The sequence below is a fragment of the Erythranthe guttata genome, chromosome 12, assembly GCF_056151865.1.
Source record: "Erythranthe guttata isolate IM_541 chromosome 12, IM_541, whole genome shotgun sequence".
Taxonomy (NCBI): domain Eukaryota; kingdom Viridiplantae; phylum Streptophyta; class Magnoliopsida; order Lamiales; family Phrymaceae; genus Erythranthe; species Erythranthe guttata.
In genome coordinates this window covers 13,772,501-13,787,500 of record NC_142544.1, presented here as the reverse complement: position 1 = coordinate 13,787,500, position 15,000 = coordinate 13,772,501, and the positions used below count along the sequence as shown (strand labels likewise).

Here is a 15,000-nt window from a genome sequence, read left to right as displayed (position 1 = left end):
AATTGCATTTATACACTATAAATATGTACGGATATAGTTATAATAATCTATTTCTCCTTTCGCGCTATACGTATTTGAGATAGTCCGGATGGTCTTCTACAGTCAAACTTATGCTACATGTGGTGAAGTTTACATCGAATATATCATTACTATTCATTTACACAACAATAATATAAAGGGATTATTTGAGAAAACCCCCTCATATACATTTTATCATGAGACTAGATCCATTTTTTTTACTCTTTTTTTTGATAAATCCAATTGTATTTTATTAAACAAATTATATTATTAATAACCTATTTTACCCTTTCTCAATTTCTTTAACCTAACCACGTTTCTCATAAAGCCGTGCCTCTCGTTTCTCTTCTCTCTCCCTTCTCTGATCTCTCCACAACCCACGCTCACACCTCGCCGCCCCACCATCTCTAGCCTCCTCCTCCTCCTCCTCGGCGAGATCTTCCACTGGCCGTCCCTCTCTTTTCCCTCCAACACCGGCACCGCAAATTGTCTCTATGAATCTCCTTCTCTCTCTCAATAACTACCCATAATCTCTCTTCGATTCTCTCTTCCGTCTCTTTCCTATGCAATGTTTCTTCCATCACGGCGGCGGAAGTTGGGGCAATTTCCAGCCCCTGAAATTCTCTATTTCAATACAGTGTTTTTTGCTGGGAGCGCATCATCAACTTTCAAGGTTAAAATTTAATTGCATTCGCAACAGTTGTAGAATCCATATAGAATTTAAGAAGTTTGGAGATGAAATCAAGAGTTTTTGTATAAAAGCAATTCAGATTTTTTACTGGAAGGTGGTGGTGATTTAGTAGCAGGAACCAATTAAACACATATTTGGCCCCTCTCTTGTTAAGACAAGATGACTTTTTTTATATAATTATTTTTTGGTGCGGTGATGAATGGTAATTAGAATTTGTGTCTGAATTAGATTATGGTGTGACAGGGGTAAAGAAAGATGTGAGCATAGAAAATTTGAATGAAGGCTTTGGATCTTTTGGTAAAAGATCAGTGCAATGGACCATTACGTTAATATTTTTCTAATTGTTTTGTAGTCGATTATATTAATATTTTGGTGGATTTTAATATTTTTTTGTAATGGGTTTGGATGAGATTGTAGTAGATTTAAAATTCTTGTTTTGTAAACTGATTTTTTGTTTTGAATGAATTAAATTTACACGTTGTTGTCTTCTTTTTTTTCGGTTCAGGTTCTTGCACAAGTGGAGTGATTGTAACAAGTGGGACGAGGTTGGGTTATGCTCGGGTGACTCTACTATTGTCTGTAATGACAAAGTGGGATTTTCGTAGTGGATTTAGGCAAGTTTTTAGTGGATTTTCTCTTTGTAAAGGGGATCTTATGTAGTTGATTTCTATATTTTTGTAGTGGTTTTTGATGAACTTGTAGTGGATTTCAGACAAAATATACTTGATGCAGGCGCGAGCAATAGAAAAGGGGATGTCGATGCGCTTATAGTAAATAGTGGTTTTCGAATTCTCAAGCGACATTAAATAGTGGATTACGTTAGAGAGATAGGGGTTGCAGTGAATAGTGGATTTCAAACAGTTAATAGTGGATTTCGAATAGTGGATTTTAAATTCAGGCAGTGAAACAGTGAATAGTGGATTTCGAATAGTGGATTTTAAATTCAGGCAGTGAAAACAGTGAATAGTGGATTTCGAATAGTGGATTTTAAATTCAGGCTGTGAATAGTGAATTACTAAATAGTGAATTACTGAATAGTGGATTACGTTAATTTTACAGTGGATTACGATAATCTTTCAGTGGATTTTACGTTAAATTTTTTTGGATAGTAAATGTTCATAAATTTTGATGTGTATCGGACTTTATTTTTTAGTAAACCTGCTGGAAAAAAAAATAATTTTCACTAAATTTCAAAATATTTATAGTGAAATTCGATGTGTAGTGGATTTCAATTTGATAAACTGAAAAATAAAATCAATAAAAAATATTAATTAAAAGAATAAACTACAAAAAAAAATATTTCAAAAAAAATAATACTTAAAAATAATATTTAAAAAAAATGAAAATTTAAAAATAATAAACAAATTAAAAGAATTGAAAAAATTAAAATTTATAAATAAATAAATAACTATTTTTTAAGTAGAAATAAAAAAAAACAATTTTTTTGAATGGAAATCGAGAAAAGAGAAAAAAAAATAAAAAAATATATATATATATAAAAATTAATCTGAGCGTTTGCATATTTTCTGATTTTTTTAATTGATTTTTATATTAATCCATAAATGTAATAGGGCTAAATTGGATATTATGCTAAGAGAGGGGGTATCCCTAATAGTAAATAAAAAAATGGATTTATAACTCTATAGAAATTGTACAAGGGGTTATCTCATATAACCCCTAATATAAATATGTGTGTGTGTAAATCGATTATGATGATGATGCACCAGATGAACTTCACCCAATGTAGCATAGAATAAAACGATTGTCTACTTCCTATATGATTTTCATTAATCGTACTTCTTTGTTATCATCATTATCTCCATAGGTAGTTCATGTAAATTTTCAAAAGTTGTTACATGTATAATTATCCACTTTGTATGATATGCCTTATTGGGCCAATTGATTATTGTTTAGTTATTTTGGGCTATCTCATGAGGTCCAAGTATCTACAAGAAATTATTTAATAGGCCTAATATATTAATCAATTTAATATAGGTTCATTAGGGCCATTAATCTAACTTAGAGTTAAGAAAAATTAGTAAGACCCCTCATTTGGAAAATTCATGTAAGGTAGACTCCTTCAAATTAATAATTTGAGAAAACCCTTTAGGTTATACTCTAGCTATGTTTTAGACATTAAATCCCAATCATATCCTTCAACAACTCTAATTTTATTTTATTTTCTCTCTTTCTTTTCCCAGCTTTTATTGTCTTTTTTTCTTGGGGTTTTTGTGATAAAGTCCCTAACCAAGCATGTTTATTATTCTAGGTTAAGGGGACATATCTCTTTCACCAATAAGCCCATCACTTTAATATTTATTATAAATAAAGGAAACACTCATGTATATCCCAATATTACCCTCAACCATTCATACTCAATTCTTAATTGTAACCCCAATTTAATCAATTTTGTCCACAAAAATCAGATTTTGACCACAAAAATTCAGTTTTGACTTTTTTTTGGAGCATATTTTAATATGCTCCAATTTCATCATTTAACTTAATTTAATCTCAATTTGATCCCAAATTTCACAAATTATTCAATTTTGACCCAAAACGTTTTTTTTTCACAAACATTTTTTTTTTCCAAAAAAAAAAAAATTTGCCGCCGGATTCCGGCGTTGACTTTTCATTTTTTTTATTTTTTTTTTCTTCCGGATTTTTTCGCCGGTTTCCGGCGTTGACTTTTTTTTTTTTTTTTTTTTTTGCTTTTTTTCTTTTTTTTTTTCTTTTCTTCCGGATTTTTTCGCCGGTTTCCGGCGGTCTTTTTTAGTGTTTTTTTAAGTTTTTTCTTTTTTTTTTTTTGGTTTGTTTTGTTTTTCCACGTCCGCCGCTAAACGTTGACCGTAATTATGCTGTCACTGACAGTAAATTAACGTAATTATACTGATAGTGAATTGACGTAATTGTACAGTCGTTGACATTACATTTATGTAATTGTGCTGCCGTTGACAGTAAATTAATGTAATATTATTATTTTTTATTTTTTATTGTTTTTTTTTATTTTGTTTGATTTGTTGACAAGTCAACGTAATTATATTACTATCGTTGACAATAAAATAACTGTAAACACAATAATATTACTGTCAAATACATCAATATTATTATTTTATTGGGTTTTTGTTTTGTTTGAGTTATTCACGGAGTAACGTAATAATATTACTGTCTATTATTGTAATATTACTGTAAACACAATAATATTACTGTGGTTGACGGCAATATTAGTGTTGTTATATAGTAATATTGCTGTCAACCACATCAATATTATTATTTTGTTTGTATTTTTTTGTTGGTTTGAGTGATTCACGGAGTAACGTAATAATATTACTGTCTATTATTGTAAATTATTGTGGTTGACGGTAATATTACTGTTGTTATAGTAATATTACTGTCACTCACAGTAATATTAATTCTTTTGGCTTTTTATTATGTTTACATTTGTTGAACGGTCAACATAGGAATATTACTCTATTACACAATAATAATGAGTTTTGTTGTGTTAATATCAGTGTTCTAAAAATCGGCCGAGGCGGCCGATTAATCGGTCGCCGAGGCGGCCGATTAATCGGTCGCCGAGGCGGCCGATTAATCGGTCGCCGAGGCGGAGGCGGTCCAAAACCTTTACGATTTTAGTGTAAAGGTTTGAAAAATCGGTTTTTTGCCTGTGGGGCGGTTTGAGGCGGTTTGAGGCGGTCCGAGGCGGTCTGAGGCGGTCTGAGGCGGTCAAACCTTTAAGGCGAGTCAAACTTCGGTGGCAAAAATCGGCAAAAAATGGTCAAAAATCGGTTTTTTTTTTTTTTTTTTTTTTTTTTTTATTAATCAAAATAAAAGTTGGGATTTTAATAAAAAAAAAATGAGTTTATGCTTTATTTTGTTTATGTTAATTATTATTGTTAAAGAACTAATGATGTATGTAAATTAAAAAAAAAGTTGCCTTTTTATTTATATTTATAAGGATATTTATGTATTATGAACTTATTATTATTAAATTTTTAGTATGTTATTAGAATATATACATGATGGAGATATAACTATGTTAAATATTTTGTATCTATGTTTTGAGTATTTATAAATAATATCTACAAATATATTATATTAAATTTTAAAAACCGATTTATATTTTCCGATTTATCACCGATTAATCACCGCCGCACCGATTAATCGTGAGTCGGTCCCTAACCGCCTCCGACCCGATTACCGTTTTTTACAACCTTGGTTAATATTAATGTGCTAGAGATTAATATAGCAATATTACTGTTTTAAACTATAGTTTAGTTAATTTCACTGTGTTTAACAGTAATATAGTTAATATTACTGTGGTTGACGGTAATATTACTGTTGCTATAGTAATATTATTGTCACTCACAGTAATATTAATTCTTTGGGTAAATTGCATTTAACCCCCCTGTGGTTTCACGGTTTGGCAATTTACCCCCCTCTGATATCGATTTGGGCACTTAACCCCCTTGGGGTTGTCAAATTGTAGCGGCCGTCTAAAAATCCGTTAAAGTTAACCGTGAGTGCATCTCACTCGCCCAAAATTGAAGTGGTTGAAGATTTTCCAAGGTTATTTTTTAAAAATACCCATGTTATCCTTTTGTCTTGCCTTTAATAAAAATTGTTACACCAATCTTTCATTTTTTTCTTATTAAAATTATGTTTTACATTTATATGACATATTTTTTTATTCTAAATTAATTATTTTTCAAAATTACATATCTGACTTTATAATTATTTTATATTTTTCTTCAATAATCATATGTTTATTAAGCCTTTTATTTTTAAATAAAAAATATACCTGTATATAAATTATAAAACATAAATAAAAAATTACAGAAGAAAATTAAAACAAGGACTTGTTGAGGGCTGAAGGCTTTATCCACCCAAATCTAATAATAATAATAAAAAAAGAAAAAAAAAAAGACGACAAAAATCGAAAAAAAAAACAGGGCAAAGAAATGTGGATGTAGAAGATGATTGTTTTGGATATTGAAACATCCACCCGCTGCCGACCACCACTAATAGCCCACCATCAAACCGCCGCCGACCACCACCAATAGCCCACCATGAAAACACCACCGACCACCACCACTAGCCCACCATTAAAACGCCGCCGTTTCAATTTTCACTATCAAAATACTATTCAACCACTTCACAACGACATCAAAAATTCGCAGAAACGACAAGGGGATGAACCACCACGAAGAAAAACCGAAAGTTGCAGAGATATAGCTGAAGAAGAAAAAAATTGCGAGCAATGGGTTTTGAGGTGAAAATCCGAGCTGCTTTCTTTATTTTTGATCGGGTTTTCTGATTGTTTTTGGGAAGTGTTTATGAATATTTTGGAGGATTTTTTGATTTTTTTTTCCCCCTATTCTTCTTTTCTTGAAGATGCTGTAATGACCGATTTGATGGTGAGGGAAAGAAGATATTAGGGAAAGAAGTTATGAAAATTGTAGTTTACTCCTATAAATTTGTGTTATTTATAATTAAATCTTTTTGAATTATATTTATTTAGTAAAAAAAAAAATACAAGAGTTTTAGTCATGGTTTGAACCAACAAATAGTATATAAAAAAGGGCATTTCAGACATTTAGTGTTTTCCGTTAGTTTATTAAACGGCCGCTACAATTTGACAACCCCAGGGGGGTTAAGTGCCCAAATCGAGATCAGAGGGGGGTAAATTGCCAAACGGTGTAACCACAGGGGGGTTAAATGCAATTTACCCTAATTCTTTTGGTGTTTTTTTTATTATGTTTACATTTGTTGAACGGCCAACATAGTAATATTACTTTATTACACAATAATAATGAGTTTTGTTGTGTTAATATTAATGTGCTAGAGATTAATATAGCAATATTACTGTGTTAAACTATAGTTTAGTTAATTTTACTGTGTTTAACAGTAATATAGTTAATATTAATGTCAATCACAGCAATGTTGTTGTTTAAATGGAAAAAAAAAAAGTTACAAAAAAAAGAAAAAAAAAGAAAAAAATATTAGAAAGTCAACGCCGGAATCCGGCGAAAAAATCCGGAAGAAAGAAAGAAAAAAAAAAGTTGAAAAGTCAATGCCGGAATCCGACGTGAAAAAAAATAGTTTTTGAAAAAAAATTGAAAAAAAAGGTTTTGGGTCAAAATTGAATAATTTGTGAAATTTGGGGTCAAATTGAAGTTAAATTAAGTTACGGATGAAATTGGAGCATATTAAAGTATGAGGGGTTATTTTAGTCATTCACAAAAATCTGGACCATGTGTGGACTTATTGGTAAAAGAGTTTTTTGTGTTGATCTATTTATAAATAAGTACCTATTGATGAGCTTATTTGTAAAGACTCCTTTTTTCTTTTTATTTTTCTCTCTTCTCTATTTTCCCACGAATAACCAACCCTTCTCTTCCTTACGAAAACGCATAACAGAGAAAAAATGTTGATTAATATCATATTCAATTAATATAACTAACGGAGAAAATTTAAAAGGTTAAAAGTGAAAAAAAAAAGAATAAAAATTCAAATTCAAATTAATTAAAAACAAAAAAAAAAATATTTTTTTAAAATAATAAAATAATAATAAATAATAAAAAAACAAAAATTAATTTTTTTAACAAAAAAAAAATAAAAATAAAAATGAGAATGGAGATTGGTGTAGTGGAAAGAAGATTGTGGAAGGACAATTTTGGAATTAGAGAAAAGATGAAAGGAGCATGGGTTCAAAGAGTGAAATATGGGTTGTGCCTCTCCCCTATTAATGAAAGGTTTTGAGAGGTTTTCTCAATGAGGCCCTATTCTCTAATTGAGATTTCTCTAAATTAAATAAGTGTAAATAATCGATCTGATTCATTATTCAAGGTACGTTACGTCATACTGCTTGAGTTATTTATTTGCTGAGCATATCAACTGATTTGAGCATTGGAGGAATTTTACTAGACCAATTCTAGCTTAGTTCATGTATGTTCATCTCGCAGACTAAGGACATCAGCCATCGATCACCTTCTCACCACGTGGCGACAAACTCAACAATCACCAAAGCCCATGTGCAGTGACCGATGCCTCACATTCCATATCAATTACTTTAAATATGTGGCTCAACATCATTGGGGAACTGAGAGGTTGTCGCGAAGTAATAATTGGTAAAAATTGATGTCGAATTTACGGGGATGAACATATATAACAACCCAAGAGAAATGAAAGAAAAGATTGAACTAGTTTTTATAAAATATTTAAAAGTTATTTTAAGAATATTGATTGTCGGACATATAAAAAATATTAAATTATTTAGGTTCCAAAATCCACTCATAAAATTATACCCGTTTTAACACTTGTTTGATAACTCATTTGAAACTTTTCAAATGAAGAATACTATAATCATAAGATTTGGCTTTAAAGAGCACAAAATTAAAAGCAAAGAATAATTTCATTGATGAATTAGAATTTAAAACTAATAAAATACTCTGCAAGGAATCCTAATAAGGCTATGTTTTGGTTCTCTTTTGAGGTCATATTTTTATTTATTTTTTTGAAAAGGATTCTAAAAAAAAAGAACTTTTTTTAGTAATGAAAAAAAAAAAATTGAAAACAAAGTAATGTTTGTTTGTATATATATTTTGAGAGAATATTATCTTCACTATAGCGATCAAATTATGTCTAAATGCGCACATTGTTCATATGAACTTTTAACTAATAAAAATTCAAAGAGGATTTTTGTACGAACTCTGCTTAATGGACTCGAATCCAAATTAAAGTATTTGTCATTCTTATTGTTAAAAATATCACATCCGAGGGAATTTTAGCTTCAATACAATTATACAATAAGCAACATTAGAAAATTATATAAAAAAAATATATTAATTCACCACCAAACGGAGAAAATTAAATTTAAAAAAAAAAGTAGATCTCTTTTTGGAAGGTAAAATTAGTCGTAAAAAAGTAGATCTCTTTTTGGCACAAACGAAGAAAAAATGAGTCTTTAGTCCCATCATATTTTTCCAAAAAAAAAAAAACTATGGACTATATTCTAGGATCACTTATTTAAATTCTTTTAACTCAATCATACAAGTTTCTGGAAAGCTAAAAAAAACCATATGACTTGTTCCAACAACCAACATTTGTACATAATTCCAAAAAAAAAAAAAAAAAAAGAAAAAAAAAGAAAGAAGAAGGCTATCAAAACTTTTGGTTTTAGGACCATGTATCCAAGAATATGCAATAAGAGTGGTGGCGCACAAAGCAATGGTATCTCTTAAAGCGGACATAATCATATCCATACGTCTATGAAAATGACGACCACCATGCATGATGCTTGTTTTTTTTTTTCTTTTTTCTTAGCCAATTCATTAATCATTGTCCATAATTAATATATCATTCACAAGAGTTGAATATTCTGGATAATTGTTAAGAGCCCCGCAAGAGATGTTCTAGTTGTTGAAACAAGTGACCATGTGTTAATTGACTCAGGTTGGATAGTGAATAGAGTTTATCACACATATTTAGTCTAGTTTGGCGGCTGGCAAGGGTGGGCTCCACCCACTCTGAATTTTTAAAAATTTATGCTATATATAATTAGTCCACCCAAATTGTTTAATTTAATCCACTTAATTTAATTTAGCTTATTCATCTAAAAAATTATGCTATATTATTTATAAATTTGTAGTTATTTTGTACTATTTTATATGAATGAATCAAACCAAAATTCGGAGGCGCTGTCCCAGAACCCCTGTAAATGATAAGCCATCGTGTATCGAATTTCTGGCTCCGCCACTGACCTAGTGTAATTTATCTTTTTCGTATAAATTGCAATACAAAAGTGTAGATTTATCTCGTGCTATTTACAGAAAATCGTGTCATTCGTATGACAAAACCATGCTTTGTGGTGCAACGGAAAATTTACTTTAGAAATTAATTGTTGAAGTACAACTTAGAAACTTTAATTAATTGTAGAGAGCAATTGAAAACTTTGAAATACTAACTTCAATTGGCATTAATCCACAATTTTATATTTTTTCCTAAGTATCCCTCATCAATATGCATGCCCACCACAACGATCGGTCCAAGATTCTGAAGGTACTTGCTTTATTTCTCAAATTAAAAGATAATGAATCAAATTAAAGTAGAAAAAAAAAAAAAAAAAAAGGATAACGAATATAATTTTTTAGTGAGTCCATTATATTATTATATTATAAATGATGGCTTGCCTGCATACAGTTATGCAAAAAGTTGAACATAAAAATTAAATAAAATAAGGTGAAGTGTTAAGTGTATATTTTTACACTTAATCATACCTTCTAATTGGGACTTTGGGTGTGTTTTTACGACAATTGGTGCTTAAAATGGGTATTATTTGTGTTTTAGGTACAAATTGAAGAATTGGAAACTTTTGGGGTGAAAACTGCAATTTCGGGGAAAAAGTGGGCCAAAAGTAAAAAAAATCAAAACTTCAAGGAATTGAAGACCGCACGGCCGTCCGAAATTAAGCGTGAATTCTCGCACGGCCGTCCGAGTGCCCGAAGTCGCGCAGTGAAGGAGGTTTAATTACACAAGGAAACCATCCACTTATACTTTTACACCCTATAAAATGCCAAAAAGCACACAATTAGGAAGGAATCTTTACACACGCAATCTAGGAGCAAGAGAACGGTGCAACGAAGACGAAGAATTGACGAATCTTCATCATATTTCTTCCTTTACTTTTATTTCTAGATTTTTATGAACTTTCGTATTTGTATTATGGTTTTCGTTAAGAACATGAGTAGCTAAGTTTTTATTCTAGGATTTGTAATTGGAACCCTATGTGGTGATTCGAACCTATTTTTCTAATATTATGCAAGTTTAATTTCTTCGATTATTTCTCCTATTTGATCTTATTTAGCGCATGAAAGTAGCTAATTTATGTTGCTATATGTTATTGTTAGAATTGATTGACAGATCGTTTTAATAATTAGAACAAGGATAGGAGAGTCTTCGAGTAGTTTTCACCGGATGAGTGTGTTAATTGCATGTATTATCGTAGACATACAGATAATACCTTAGGTAGCCGTTTACGAGACTTGTTATTTTAATGCTTTATTCGTACTAGGTTTGCATAGACATACATATAGTGAATCGTTTATGAATAATAGACTCATAATACACGCGACAGCGGGTTATGAGTAATTTCGTGTCTTGGGTTAATAATCGGGAATCGTAACTTGCATGATAGAGGTTTAATTGGGTGATGAATTATCGCATAGGGGGAAGATAAAATCCTAGATCCGTTTTATATTAATATTTTTCTCGTGATTAGTTGCTTTCTTAATTAGTTTAATTATTTAATTGATTTAATTTGATAAACTTGCGTAGGCTGGATAAAAATCGTAATTGTTAGAGTTTGGTACTTAGGATTAAGTAATTTGCGTATTCCCTGTGGGATTGACATCCGACTCTCACGAATCTACTTTTACTACTTGTTTGCGATACGTACACTTGCGTGTTGGTATTTAGCATCCAACATGAAGCATCGGTCACCAAAGGCATGGTCTCACTCTCACACCCCCAATACATTCACACAAACAAATTGCACATGCAATTAATTATTAATGTCCATTCTAGGTGGGCATAAATTGTAACTATTTAGGTATATTTATCTAACAAATCAAATCAAAGACCGCAGGAGTTGGAAAGTTTGCATAATCTTCGGTAGCTTTAATAAAGTTATACAATAGATTTCAGTGAAATACACTGAGTGATTTTGCACCAATGATCAGTGGCAGAGTCAGAAATTCGAGACATAGTGAGCTTAATATTTATGAGGATTCAGGGGCACAACCCCGAGATGTGTTTTTTGATTCATTCATATAATTTAGCATAAAATAACTAAAGTTTTATGAACTTTAACTAATAACACACATTTTTTTTTTTTGGTGAGTGGGCTAAATTAAATAACTTAGCTTGGATGAGAATATTTAGTAGAAATTTTTAGAAATCGAGAGCGGGTTGGAGCCCCCCTTGCCAAAGGGTGGCTCCGCCAATGCCGATGATCTACACAAAGTATGACACATACACAAGTGTATGTGTGTTTAGTACTGGAAAGCTATTTGTATAGATTTATGGTGCAATATCAATTGATGTTTTTCACCAGATGTAACATCTCATAGACCAGTTGGTGGTTTCGTAGGTGTTAAACCCATTGAAATACACCGAATAATTTTGCATTGTTCATCTACACATAATAACACACACAACAAACACATATTTTCTGACAAATATAGGGCACGTCTCGCAATTCATATGTAATAGTGGTGTGGGTGGGCCCATCTTTGAACTAGTGAAGAAGTGTTGTGATGATTAAAAGTTAGAAGAAGACCACCTAGTTCCCAAACAGTGAGCTAGGTCAATCTAGGTTAAAGATCTTGAAAATAGGATTGCGGGAAGATCGAAAGAGTGGGGCAAAGTGAGTGGGCATTTGACGTCAAGATTTAAATTATGACACACAACAACACATTAATATATTATATTTACTCGATATAAGGCGATGTCGTTTTAGTGCATGGTCCCTAATTTTGCGGGTTTTGAGAATATAAAATCGAAAAAGACTAGCACCACTGGGCATTGAGATTTTACGTTAATGGGTTAATTGTGGGATTGGACCTAATCTTCATTTTGGGATTTTCAGAATCTTTTGTACCGGTCGAAGGACCCATCAGTCGGTGTATATCTTATGGGACCCCGTTTGTAATGGATATATGTAAAATATATGGACAAGTTATTCATCAAAGTGGTCGTGCCGGAGTGGTTATCGGGCATGACTAGAAATCATGTGGGCTTTGCCCGCGCAGGTTCGAATCCTGCCGACCACGTATTTTTTTGAAATTTTATTACCACAATATTTTACACCCCATAATTAATTTGTTTACTTTTTTGCCACCACCCATTCCTTTATTCTTGGTTGGCATCAAAAACAAAATTCGAGTTCTTGCTACTTTCTTTGCGATGATTCAGGATCGTTCTTTAAGCTCGTTTTGTTAATATAACTAATCGATTTGAACACATGTTTGGCCATGTGGTGCGGCAACCTGTGCCCATTTAAATTCCGCCCCCCAAAAATATATTTTTTGTAGATATTATAATATTTTTTATATGAATTTCTTAGGGCGATCGGGTTATGTGAGTTGAGTTTGGGTCGACTCAAGCTCATATACGATCAAACCTTGTTATTATAGGCTCAAGCTCAAATACCATCTGCCCTCATGCCTATAGGCTCAAACTCAGCTCACGTATTATATCGGGCTTATATCGGGCAATATATAAATTACATATTTTACAACTTTGTAGCCAAACATATTAAAACAAAAATCAACTTATACTATGATAAATTAAGAATACTCATTGCAAGTCAAAAACAATGATAAATTAAGATTAAACTTATATCTAGAATAGTCATTGAAATTCAAAAACAATGATAAATTAAGATTACCTCCATTGATGACATATAGAGAAACCCTCAATCTGAATTTTGTAAGATGCTGTAACACCAGGGTTTTGCATATACTAGGTTTTATATTTATATGAATTAAGAAAATGTTGGTATCTTTTATGAAACTTTTCATATTCTCAAGATTATATTAGTCGGGTTTTATTCGAGTTGAGCCATGATAATCTCAATTTCGGTCCGGCTCACAATTTATTGAGTTCGACTCAGATGAAATCGGGTCGAGCCATCGGGCTTCGGGTAGGTCCGACTCAAATGCTGGTTCTAGTATTTCGTTTATATCTAACATCTATTATTATTTTATAAATTTTATTTAAATATATCTATAAAAATTCCTATATAAAATAAATTATAACACACAAATTATGATATTTACTAATAATTAAATTAAAATACTATTGCATGAAATATAAATATGTAATCATCATAAAACAATTTTATGAAACGATATTTCTCAAAATTGAAATTTGAATAATTAGTATCATATTTATAGCATATAATATTAAATATTTCTGTTTATTTTATTGAATAAACATATATTTTAGGAATTTTGTTTGAATTAAATTAATTATTACATCTCTAATATTAGGAATTATAAATTATAATTCATATCACAAATATTTTTGATTTTGATTGATAATGTGGTTTCTATTAATATTTTTTATTTATCTTGTTTCCTTTATAAATACATAATATATCCGTTAAAAAAAATTAGGGGCGCACCCTTTGAACCCCAATATTACTTAAACTCCAAATCGCCGGGTCGGCCCTGCCAATAAGTAACTCGAGCTCGATTCTTGTTTGACTAGATTAAAGCTCGTTAAGGAGTGACTCGACTGTTCATAGAACCAAGTTCAAACACGATTTTGAAATCTCGATAAGAATATTTAAACTTCAGAAAAGTATGACTTCGCCTCCACTCGATTTGTTTACACCTCTATTCCAAACATATAATCCAAAGAGAAGACTAGTTCTGAAGGGATGCACGGGAAATACATATCAATGGCTTCTACAATATAATGTGCCAAAGCAAAAAAGGTAGCAATGAGTGGCTCCAATTCCTCACTAGGACTAAAAGGCAATTTTGCGGATAAGATTTCATATATATATATATATATATATATATATATATATATATATATATATATATATATATATATATATATATGTATATCCCGTGAAGACTACACTGGGTGATTTTTTATTGCTGATCTACACACACCAATGTAGCTGTGTGTATGTTTGTGCAGCATAGGATTAGACTATATTAGCAAGTCCTCAATCATATAACTTTTTTATTAATATATACGTATACATATTTAATTTGATATAAATAAATTCTCATTCTGATAAGAATCTGCTCAACTCTTAGGTCATTTGTCTTACATTGGATTCCTCTAATGGAAGTTGAACACACCAATGATTATACCCCACCTTAGCTTCTCTCTACTTTTCCATCATAATTGAAAGAAACATTTGGGATAAAAAGAAATTCTAAAAAAATGAGGCCAATTGTCTTGATTATTATTAATATATATATATATAGTACGATGACATCTAAATTAATTTCTAGACAAACACAATTTCCATTATATATATATTATATGGTAATTTGCATCCACCTCCCCTGAATTATGGTATTTTGACAAGTATACCCCAAATCTTTTAACCTTTTCGAATATATACACTCCATCCATCCATTTTTCCGCTAGGGGTCCGTTTGTTTTAGCGGTACAGTAGGGAAATTACATGCATATAAATAAACAAAGAAAAAGGTTAACTTGTAAAATTAACATGTGGGCTACAAAAGGGCTTTTTAATTAATTTTTCA

The 15,000-nt window shown here is 31.0% G+C and overlaps 1 non-coding gene across 1 annotated transcript; it reads left to right on the top strand.

Annotated features, from left to right (window-relative positions):
- The first annotated feature begins 12,455 nt into the window (after positions 1–12,455).
- On the top strand, positions 12,456–12,537 carry TRNAS-AGA (transfer RNA serine (anticodon AGA)). The gene has a single exon. It is a non-coding gene; the product is annotated as a tRNA-Ser (tRNA).
- The last annotated feature ends 2,463 nt before the right edge of the window (positions 12,538–15,000 follow it).